We start from the raw sequence: 12103 nt of genomic DNA on the forward strand, positions 1-12103 counted from the left end.
TGTAACCTCACATATTCACGAGTTTGGGGAACCAGACCATGGACATTTTGAGAAGGGGCTCTTTATTTTGCCTACCATATGTGTCTTGTCTGTCTTTTAGTACAAATAACCCATGTCCCTTGTAGAAAAATCAGAAGATATAGAACAGTTTAAAATGAGAAAGTACAGAATGCAACTGCTTTTAAAATATCTCCATTTTGTTCCTTAAAGAAAACACTCGACCGAATATTCTTTACCGCGCTTTCTCACTTCACAATATAATGTCACCGTCCTCCCACAGGGAGAGACATAACTGTATATATCAGCATTTTAATGACTCTACGATGTTCTATTATGACATTGTGCTATAATTTCTGAACATGTAGACTGTTTCCAGTTTCCTGTACATACCAATAATGGTGTCATAACATTCTTGTTCATGCACATTTGTATATTTGTCTAGTATTTTCTGAGGGTGAGTTCCCAGAAATGTAATAGCTAAGCCCACGGCTGTGGTTGCTTTCAAGGCTTGAGATACATATGGCCAAAATGCCCTGCAGGATGCTCGTGCCAATTCACACACTCCCCTGCGGAGCAGACTGTTGCTCCACATGCTCAGAACCCCGGCCAGGATCAGGCTTTAAATCCTTTATCAAACTGATAGACTGATTGAAATCCCACAATTGTTTTAATTCATATTCCTTTAATAATCAGTAAGGGTTGAATATTTGTCATATATTCTCTACTTCACAGTTTTTATTTTTTTGTTACTTGCCACTTTATGTCCTTTTTCTACACTAAAGTGCTTATATTTTTTCTTACTAGGCATTGATAAGGCTATATGTGAACCCTATGCCATTTTGCTGCAGATAATTTTCTCAGTTTAGAGCTCTTTTTTTTTTTTGATAATTGACTTTTTCAGGCATAGAGCTGTCGACTTTTTTTTTTTTTTTTGCAGTTGAATCTACCGGTCTTTTTATTTATAGTGCCTGCCTTTGGTTTCATGCTTTATACCTTGGCATTGGGAGTGTCACGGGCCTCGCCCACCTTAATATTGTATAAATATTCGCTGGTGGGGTTATTAATCCGTCTTGATTGTTCGCCTAAAATATATGTTAGTGCCTTTTGCTAAAAGAATTCTGTTAAGGCAGCCACTTGAAACACAAGGATGCAGCTCCCTGCAGGGTTGACATCAGGCTTTAAATAACGGGCATGTCCTGTGGCTGTATCCAAAGGCTTGGCAGCAGTGTCTCTAATTGGGGTTAGACTTGAGGTCCTAATTCACTGTGATTTTTAAACCAAGTGACGAGCCTTCAGAGAGAGGACCTACCACCTCTTTCTATTCGGTTGAGAAAATATGACTCAGCTCTTGCTCTTCATGGTGGAGCAGTTTAATTTAATTTCCCTTGTTTACTTCCTCTGCTTGTTGGATCACTGAGGTGTGGGCAGAGATTTTACGATATGGGGTCCAAGCCCATGGAGTTCTCAAGCCTGGCTGTCCTGCTTCAGGCTATGACCGAGCAGAATCACGGAGTGAAGAGCTTTAAGAAGGTAGAACTTGGAGAAATTGTTGCAAAAGATCCACGGAATACTGCCCACCGCTCAGGGGAAGATATTTCTTTGTTCTCACCTCACCTGGAGGGGTAGCTGTGGACTCATTCAGCAAGTGTTTCCTCCTGAGTTTGGGCTCATGCCAGATGGAAGCAGGAAACCCAAGCTGGCATGGAGGGGCTTCTACTTACCAGACAGGTTTCACCATCTTCTGTGAACTTAAAGATTTAGATGAAAGTCCTTTCATTGTCCTGAAAATCAAAATGAGTACCAGAACTTTCCACCAAACAGCTTCGCCTCTCCCTGGGTCTGCAAGAGTATGTGGGAGTAGAGCACCCACGGAGGACAAAGCCCCACTTCTTTTTTTTTTTTTTCTTTTTTTTGATGCAAAGCCCCACTTCTAAGGACGTCCTTGGTTCAGGTAGGAAAGTGACCATGCCCACTATCCAGTCCCTTTGCCCAACAGGCAGCCACTGAGGACCAACTTCCACCACTTTGTTTGTGCTGCACCCCCTGCTTAGCAGACCTTCCTCCACACCCACCTCCTGAAAGCATAATCATCAAGGCCCACCTCAAAATCTGCCTCTAAGTCAAAGCTTTCCTCGACATCTTTCCAACCCTCTAGCCCTCCGACCACTTCCTCCCCCTGCCTCCCCACCCCACCCCCATCACCACCAACCCAACAGTATTGTGTGGTGGCTTTGGAACCAAATAAGCGCGGGTTTGCAATGATTCTCTCACCTAATCACTCCGTGCATTTGGAACCTTTGGAATATTGACTTAAGAGTTCTGAGCCTCGGCTTCTTCAACTGGAGGATGAAATCCACCAACCTTCTCAAGGGTGTTGTTTGGCAGATTACGTGAGATCACACATAAAATGAATACGAGCAGGTCTTTGGCCTCTAGGTGCTTGTATTAAGTGGTGAGAACCATAACATGAGATAATATCACTCTCATAAAAGGGACACAGAATGCTTCAGCAGTACAGAGAAAAAAGAGGTTTTGTCATCTGGGAATGATCTGGGAAAGTAAATGGAAAGAAGGCATTAACCCTCTTGAGGAAGGGGTAAAAGTCCACTGGGTAAAGCTGGGAGCCGAAGATGAACAAGGGTAAGTCAGGCTGTGTCCAGAGAAGAGAAAATAGCAGGCTCTTGCAGAGCTATATTTTTTTTAAAATAGATTTATTAACAATACTGAAGTTAAGATATAACAAAATAGGGTGCCAGAGTGGCTCAGTTGGTTAAGCATTGGGCTTTTGATCTCAGCTCAGGTCTTGCTCTCAGGGTCTTAGTTTCGGGTTCCATGTTGGGCTGTATACTGGGTGTGGAGCCTATAAATAAAATAAATAAATTAATAAATAAATAAATAAATAAATAAATAAATAAAGTTGGTGTTTTAGTTTCAGAGCTTCAGATATCAAAGCTTTCTGAGCATAGACTGATAGCATTAGAATTATCTTTAGGAATATCAATTTGGTGACTGTAGGCTGCAGTTTAGAAGAAATCCATTGGCCAGTTGAGTAGACAATGCAATCACCCATATTGAAAAGAACAGCCTTAAATCTGGAGCCAATAAAGCTGACCTAAATTGTGACTTGATTGGATGGAAGACAGGGAACAGACATGACAAAGAGGATTTATTCTTGGTGAATTGGAGTATGGTGGGGCCATTAAAGAAAAAAGAAACACTCAGAGGACCACTTTTGACCTGCTTAGATGGAGATACCAGGAAGAAAGACCATCCCATAGGAATTAGAAGCAAGAGAATGAATGTTAAGAAGAAAATTGTCACCCTAGATCAAACTTAAGGGTACATTCATAAAATGAGATAGTGAAAACTGTGTGGGTGGATGAGATGCCCAAAGACAGCATAGGGAGAAAAGAAAACCAAGGACAGAAGCTTACGTGATATCAAAGTTTAGGGAGTAGAAACATGAAACAAGATCAGGATAGAACAGTCTCATATCTAAATGTGATATTTTCTTTTCATCTGCAATATTCTCTAAGGTCCCCTTCATTTAAATTACCATCATTTTTCAAGATTTAACCAAATTCTTACACAAAACAATTATTAATAAGCTTGAATTTACCGAGCATGTGCCAGATGCCATTCACTGTATTAAAAACTCTGTACATATTATCTCTTGCCCATAAGCATATGATGCAGGTACATCAATGATACCCATTTTACAGATGAGGAATTAAGATTCAGTAAGGCTTAATAGTCATTAAGGCCAAGGCTTAACAGGTAATAAACAAACCTGGATTGTCCGACTCCACAAATGAAACTTTAACTTCCTTGTTGTACTGTCATTAAGTCATCTCCAGGATATTTGGAGTGAAAGCCAAACATCTTAATTTTTGAAGCTCCGGAGCACCCCATTGGAGAACCTTGCCATATATTGTAATAATTAATAGCAAATCTGGCCCTCGTGTTGACAACATGGCTTTGCCTCTTAGGTCTTAGTTACCTCTTCTTCAGAATGGAGATAGCATTTCCCTAGCAGCGTCAGTATAAAGGTCACATACATGAAGCACTAGTATAGTGTTTACATGTTTTACTATTACAGTTATTATTGCTGTTGGGGGTGGTACACACTCCCTTTGAGCTCCAGCCTCTCCCTGAATTTATTCCAAATTTCCCTCTGTAAGTCCAAGTTCCCTGGCATCACTTACCCAGGGTGTTCTTGATTTGAGGTAGTGGCCCAGCCCAAGAAAGCAGCATCTCAGAGGGGACTTGCTGGTGATGGAATGTCCCGGAGGGTTGAACACCTGAGGAAAGAAGACCTGAGGAGATAAGCCATATAGCTGATCCATGAGATAGGTCTGAGCCCCTGTTCTTTCCTCATAACAACGCCAATGCCTTGATTTCTGCTGTGGGGGGAGGTGAGCTGAGTGACGGACAGCATGCTAACAATTTAGCTTCAAGACACTGGGTCATGCCAGCAGATATTTCCCCCACACCAGCTAGTTCCTGGTCTTCCCCCATCCAGAGCTGGTGCATCTGCTTTGCTCATATTTGGGGCCTATTCCCAAGCAAGAGGCTAAATCCCCTGAAGCACCCCCTCTACCAAGACCTTCCCTTGGATTTTACAGTCACCTACTCCTGCCAAACCTCACTACCGTGCTCCACTTCCAGGAGGGGAAAGCATATGGACCACTATTTGTTGCCAAAACCGATCAGAGAACAAAACTCAGTTCTCATAAAAATTGCACAGTACCTGCTTGCCTCTCTTTGCTGACAATAAAAATGAAGCTCATGCTCAGGAAACTATCTTTCTCGAAGGAAATATTTTTCATTCAGATCCAACTCCTAACTCAGTCATTTCTCACTTGTTCAAACACCCTGATCACCGGAGGAAAGGACTATAAATAACCGAAATGATAATTTTCTTAAGGATTGTGTTTTATACACAGTAAAATCCAGATCTTTCCATTGAAACCCATTGATAATTTTAGAACTTTCCTTGCAGAGGTGGGAAAGAATCCACATTATTTTTTAAATTTTAATTACTCACTGAATGAAATCTAAAAGTATTTAATTATTAGATTTGTGCCTCGAGATAAGTTCAATGGTAATTACAGGATGTCTTTTTTTTTTTATTCTAATTCCAAATAATTAAATCCCAAACACGTTGAACCATTATGATTATAATTAGAATAAAGGTGTCTTCTATTTGAAACCAAAGTTTGGCTTTTTGTTTAACCTTTTTGCACCTCATCAAAGGGGGATGCTTTGGAAAGAAATCCATCTCCATCTCTCTAATGCTACTTTAAAACAAAATTAAAAAAAAAAAAACATAATTGTCTACAGAAATGCTTTTCCATTACAATAGCGGCACAGAGAAAGCAAGCCCCAAGCTCTCAGCTTGCCCGGAGGCTCAAAGGTGTACTGACTTCTCATTTCCCTTTTGTCATCCTCGGACACAGGGAGCACCCAGAAACCGGGCAAGAAGATGAAGCAGATACAGCGAGATCATCAAGTCCATGGGGTGGGGTGGGGGAAGGATCTGTGAAGTACTCCTCCCCGCCCTCCAGTTTGTCGATCAGTTTTGGGGTCACTTTTCTGAGCTCACCTTCAGTTAAAGGTGAACGAAGGGCCATTTGGGGGATTGAGTAGACACCTCGCAGGGAGGTGTCTGCAGACTAGGAAATACAAAGCAAGATGCACAGAATGAGATCTAAGGAAGATCTAAGATCTAATGAGATCTAAGGATCTAAGGAAGCCTTGGAAGGTATCGAACGGGGGACCAGGCAAGAGTCACGGAGAACAAATGCACCTGTCCTTCCCCTGGGTTGATGGGGCTGCCGAGGAACCCTGGTTAGGGTGGCTCAAACACTCCACAAATGGAGCTTAGGGTCCTGTGCACGTCTCCACCCCGTCGTGCTCTGGGATTTGGGAAGTGGGAAGGTGATGGTTTGTGGTTTCCAGGAGGAGGTGCAGGGTGGGGGTTCAGGAAGGAGAGGAGACGCGTGTCTTTAAAAAGTAAATAAACCCAGCGCAGATGTCCTCTCCTGGCTGGTAGGCAGAGAGGACGGCCCTTGCTCATTGGGGAGCATCTGGAGGCCAGGGGGGTAAGAGCCTGCAAGGAGGGGAAGCAAAAAAAAAAGCTATAAAGAGAAGGCCAGAGAGCAATCATAATACTTAGAAAAATGTCACATTAAAACCTCCGGCTGCCGGCGGCTGGAGGGAAAAAGAGTTCCAGACAATAGCTGAGGGAACAAGTCGAATCTTGTGTTCATTCCTGTGGTTAAGACAAGTCTGTACGACCACACAGAAAATTCCATTCGCCTCCGACCTTAACTCCCTGCTTCCCCGAGCTGCAGACACTCTTCTGTTGGAAGGCCCCTTGAGAGGACCCAGGGCATCTCTCCCACCCGGACCTTGCTCTCATCTTGCACCCTCGCATCGTGCAGATCACCTGCTCTCCTCTCAGGGGCCTCTTACTCCATTGACTCAAGCCTAAGGAATGAAGCAGGATTGGGGAAAAGGACACATTCTCTCACCACCCTCCCTGCTGCCCACCCCCCACCCCAGTGGCATTCATTTTAAACCTTGAGACCCATGGATGTCCCACGAACTTATTCACCAATTGAATAAATGTTTGTTGAATGCCTGCTAGGCCTCAGGCTCCAGACTAGACATTTGGGGAGGACAACCAAGGTCAAGGTATGGCTAAGAACATCCAAGGCAGGGGGCATGAGAAATATGAGCATCCGTGTGCTGCTAATCGTGTGTCCGACTCGGTGACTCTTGTACCTTGCAAACGTGGGGCATCACATTCTCCTTTCCTTCTTTGGGGTTTTCGTGGGTCCAGCTGACAAGTGTCCTGCCTGCTGGAGTCGGTCCTGCCAAGTATCCCTCTTCCTCACCAGTAACCCCAACATCTGCTCCTTTTCTTCCCCCGCCCCCCAAGACAAGCCTAGGTCTGCTTGCTCCAGGAACTGTCCCATTGGAAGAGGAAGGTTATCAATAATAGTCTTGGGTCTAAGGGGCTGAGAGGAAAAAGTTCTCAATTCAGGGAAGTCTCTTTCAATTCAGGGAAGTCTGAGGACCCACTCAGAGAGGAATAGGATGTGGGATCCAACTTGTCCCCAAGCGAAAAGTGTAGCAAGTGATCTAATGCTCCAGGAAGGGGGCAAGGTTGGTAGACTGGGGTACCTAATGGAGATTATACCTTCTTTCTAGTCAAACTGGGAAAGATCTGTCGCTTGGCATATTTTCTGCTGCCCAGCGCCTCCAGGGAGCTTGTGATAGTGGTATGCTTACAATTTAAATAACCATTTCTCCCAAGGGGGGGAGAAAAAAAGCCCTGTTTTCTAGCTTTTGCCAATCTCCATGGTGTAAACACTCGCACAGTGGCTGAGTTTAAGGTACCAATATAAGGAGTTGAGAGGCAATGCCCACAAGCAGCTCTTGCTCGTTGATACAAACTAACACCAGACCACTAGAAGCTTCCAGTCTAACACACATCTACAGATAAACACAGGACATAGTGACAGAGTCTCCTGATCAATTGGCATATTGGCATCAGCAGGAACAGCTTTAAGCAAGCCCCAGAGGGGAGTATGATTTAGGGGTAGCAGGAAAAATGACCACGCAGCCACTGGGCAATAGAAAACAGTACCTACATTTCTCCTTTTGGTCCCTTGGAAACATAGAAAACCAGGGGATGTCAGAGCCAGCAAAGACCGTGCCAATAATCAAGACCAATCCCCTCATCCAGGCCCTTCCAGAAGAGGAACTAAATCATGCAGGCACGGAATGATCTAGACAGCCTCTGCTTGGGACATACTTCCGTTGACAGGTCAGGTCTCCCTTCCATGACACTGGAGTATTGAGCAGAAATTTAAGAAACTAGGTCATTAAAAAAAAAGAAAAAGAATTAGAAATCTCTGGGGCCTTCTGAGCACACATAGAGGCCAAGTGACTGCCTCTACAGCTGGTGGAAAGTGGATGAAGGTGCCACCAGCAAGGAACCACAGACTCTGTTCAAATTTGTTACTCAGAGACTTGTCCCAGACACAAGATTTTTGCAGCACAGAAATGAACCCCCATGTCTGCCAGGCTCTGTCTGCCTTGGCTTTTGAATCAGAGGTGAGGAATATGCTCTATCTAGGAAGGCCGGAAAAAAAAATTCCCACATGAAGAACCCCAGCAATAATTTTCTGGGCTACATCTCTTGGGCAAACGTAATGGGACGGCAAAGTCTTTGGTGCTGAGGGAGCTCCAGCTCCTTTCTGCCGATAATTCATGATCCCTGAGACAATTATGAGCAATGAAAAGGCGTAAGTCAAAGGAACATCAAGTAAAGCTAGATTTAGGAAAATAACACATTACTTTTAAATATCCATATATATTTAATCTGTGTTTAATAATGCAAAGAATACATTAGTCAAGGCTTAGGCAGATTCCACGTTGACGTTAGCTGCAGAACAGCCTGGCCTTCTGAAGTTTCGCAGCCTTGGTGCCATAGGAATGAAAACTTCTGGAGGAATGGAGCATGTCATTGCAAACCTGGGGCCTGCAGAAATGCTAACGGAGGCATTGCAGAGGTCACCACAAAGTCAGGTTTGCTGCAAAAAAATAGAACTCAGGGTGAGCCTAAGAAATCCAAAGCTCCAGTCTCTAGACTGACTGACTGCATTAGCCACCCTCTGCAAGGCAGGGCAGGGAGCAGGAGGTCACTTCATGGGGGGGAGGGGGGGAGGGGAGTGGGCAGAGGGACCAGGATTGCTGTTGCCATTGTTATTTTATACTAGGTCTCCTCTCCTGTCCTCGGGCTTTAATTCTAGACTACCAGATGGGGAATGGCTGCCTGGGTCCCAGGGGAAAATCAGAACATGTCCCCAGTGGGCAATTCCCTGGGCTCCAAGGCCTTGCTGCCATCTGGAGGGGTGAATCAGGTGAGTGTACTCAAGGATGAAGGGGGAATCGCAAGCATGGCCAGCCTTTAGTGTAATCATGCTTCTCCAACAGCTGGAAAGGGAACCAGTGGGGACACCATGCAGTATATGCCAAGTGGCATCTAGGACCTGAAGACAAGAGGCTGGACTGTCAAGAAGTAGGAGAAATCCTCATGCTTTGGTTGACCATCACGCAATTTAACAATCACCAAGGCCCAAGTACTTTGTGTTTATTGCACTTTGGACAACTCCTCCCCTAGACCCAAGAGTCTCTCTCTAGGCCCACAGTTCACTCACCATCTCAACCGAGGCAGTCTCAAGAACAAAGCTACAGCAAGAAGGTATCTCAGAGACTATCTAACCCAATCTTCACAGATAAGAAGACTGAAGCCCAGAGAGGCAATGCGGATCATCCAAGCTTACCCAAGCAGTAACAGGATAGCGAGGAGGGAAGCCCAAGTCTCTGACTCCACGGAAAACACTGCCCCCCTGTTAAGCCCTGTTTCTAGTTCTGATGGTCTGTACTGAAGGAAGGCAAACATGCATTAAATGCCAGGCACTCTACTAAGAGCCTGAATATATATTATCTCCAAAAGAGTAAGCACTAGCCTACCTCAATTAAGGTTTACAGTCAGATAGGAAACTTGGCTCTCGTTCTGGCTCTGCCATTTTTCAACTGTATGGTGGTTAGATCAGTCATGGCACTTCCCTAGGTATCCTTCTGCCTCTGGCACCTCGTGTGACCATCCCCGTAGCTTGTAGAACCTCCAAATGTCATTAACCAAATTGCAAAATGAGTTCTAGTCTAGTCCAGAGCACAAAGGAAGCGATGAGGAAAAAAGAAATCAATCGAGCCCGGGAAGTGAATGAATGTGCCTCTCACAAATGCCTGGGGGAAGCAGCATTGTGATCGGGTTCAGATATGACCCAACCTATACTCTTGAGTAAGCCCTGGAACACCCTGATATCCCCCCTGCCTTGTACTCGGGAACTACCCATCCCAACTCCATTCCCTGTGAAGTCATTCCACCAGTAGAAACAGTCCAAGCTTTTTCCCAGCAAAAAGACGGTGGGTGGGGGATGCAAGGACCACCTCCCTAGATTTTGTTGTTTCAACCTTCTTTCCAAGAACTGAGCCCCTAAAGATTTCAATTATCTGAAATTTCCTCATCCCACACGGGACTCCTCCCTTGGAGGGAAAGCCAAATTACCTCTCAGTGTCTCTTCAGGTTAAGCACGACGTTGAGGAGCATGCTCATTCTAGCAGTGGGCACTTGGAAATAACATGAGCACTGACTCACCAGTCTTTCTGAGCCAGGTATTTTGAATTTGCTCAGGGCAGGAAAATGGCCAGGGGGCTGGGCTGGGGAGGGAAGGGGAGGACCCACGCAGATGATGGCTAACAACTATCCAACTCTGTTCCAAAAAGGCGAGTACAGGGGAGACTCTCAGAACATATGCTTCTGCTCTTGTTGTTTCCCTGCCAGGAGTCTCCTAAATCATCATGAAATGGCTGCTTTCTGCCTGTCTCGATCATGTATTATGGGGCATTAATAAATAATGGGAGGTTGTAGGACCAAAAGGCGGGAAAACCCAAAGGGAAGGTGATGGAGAGGCATAATTTAACAAGTAAATGAAAGAAGCTATTAAATCATAGTTAAATTATGCTGGCACTGGCAAAAAAAAAAAAAAATGGGGGGTGTGTGTTGGAGATTTCTCGCTGCAAAATGCTTTCGATAAAATATTGAAATTTCTCTCCTGGCTGACAGAGGCATCTCCCGATCACAAGGATAGAAGTCTGTGGCCTGTCTGTGGCTCCCATTAGATACTGAGCTCGGGCATGGGCCCGGAAGAGGGAGAGTTTCTAGATGTTTCTCAGTCCATATTTTTCCTAGGATGGGTCCACAGGCACCACTTGATACCCCGTCTGGGACCCATTTCTTGCTGGTGGCCTCAGTAGCCAGGTCACTAGTCTTATGCCTATTCTCCATTGGCTCCTTTTGGCATATTTTGGGGTTCCCACCTTAGAGGAGGGGAAATACCGAGTTGTGACTTAAAAATAACTCTTGTTATGGGCAGCTTTATACTTTCTCAAGTACCGTCATAGCCGTGAACACTTTGACATTTACTATAATTCTGTTAGGTAGGAGGTCAACTCTTCCTGTGGGGAAGTCATATTTTGTTCTTATTTGTGTGCTCAAAACCCAGAGAAGTGTGCATTTAATACATACCGAACTGGATGCAGCATGCTTGGAGAGGTGAGGGAACGAATGAACTCCCGTCTTGTAGCTGCGAGGCTCAGAGAGGTTAAGTGACTTGCCCAAGACTGAACTAGACAGTGTGGGAGTTGTAACCAGCAGCAAGGCTTTCCGAATCTCAACCTGTGCTCTTTCAACACAACATGTTGTCTCTCTTCAAGGTCACACAGTAAACTAGATCAAAGCCAGTCTACGGGACCCCTGTAAATTCACACAAGCAAAAGGCAGACTCGATTTTCTCTATTGGGATTGTGTTTTCAACCGGGGTATAGACTGTTGTTGAGCATCTGAAGGACTTTGGGAGTCTCTGTATCTAAAGGAAGTTTCTAGAATCCTCCGGCAGGAGATCCACACAGAAGCCAGAACACTTCACAGTAAGTCTGTCCCTTTCCTTGTTTCCAGGGATGTGTGCTATGGTCTTGGCAGAAAAACTTACTGCCATCCAACTTCTCAAATATGCTTGGGCCCCAAGCCCCAGTGGGAGAAGCATGTGTATCGACATGCCAGGGGAATAAAGTCACAGCAGAGTAGATTTGTTTGGACAGGCGGGCTTAGTGGTCTGACAGGGTGTGCAAGCTCTCCACGCTACCCTGCATTCTAAGATAGAGCTACTTGGCAAACATATCAGAAAGCTACGGGATAAATCTATGTGGGGTCCCTGAATGGTCAGGAGTACAGAGGTTTGTGCAAACATCTTTCAAGACAGCAAAGGGACCTCTGAACCCCTTTTCAGACAGTGGCAGCTCAACCAAACTGTGAATGCTTAGGATCGTTAGACCAGGAGAGGAGATGGGAAGTTCACTTCAGCAGCCGGCGCTCACTAGCAGGATGAGACTCTGAGGTGGGCTTTGGAATCAGAGAGAACCGGACTCGACCACTTACAACTTGCTACCTATGCAACTGTAAGCA

The 12103-nt window shown here is 45.0% G+C and overlaps 1 long non-coding RNA gene across 2 annotated transcripts; it reads right to left on the minus strand.

Annotated features, from left to right (window-relative positions):
* Positions 1–2723: 2723 nt before the first annotated feature.
* Positions 2724–9758, minus strand: LOC111096863. Of its 2 annotated transcripts, XR_005361580.1 has the most exons (3): positions 9550–9758; positions 4206–4301; positions 2724–2860 (listed from the first exon to the last, which is right to left on the minus strand). It is a non-coding gene; the product is annotated as an uncharacterized LOC111096863 (long non-coding RNA). The 2 variants fall into 2 exon arrangements; XR_005361579.1 differs by lacking the exons at positions 2724–2860; positions 4206–4301 and adding an exon at positions 8386–8606.
* Positions 9759–12103: the final 2345 nt, after the last annotated feature.

Source organism: Canis lupus, chromosome 7, assembly GCF_011100685.1.
Source record: "Canis lupus familiaris isolate Mischka breed German Shepherd chromosome 7, alternate assembly UU_Cfam_GSD_1.0, whole genome shotgun sequence".
Taxonomy (NCBI): Eukaryota; Metazoa; Chordata; class Mammalia; order Carnivora; family Canidae; genus Canis; species Canis lupus.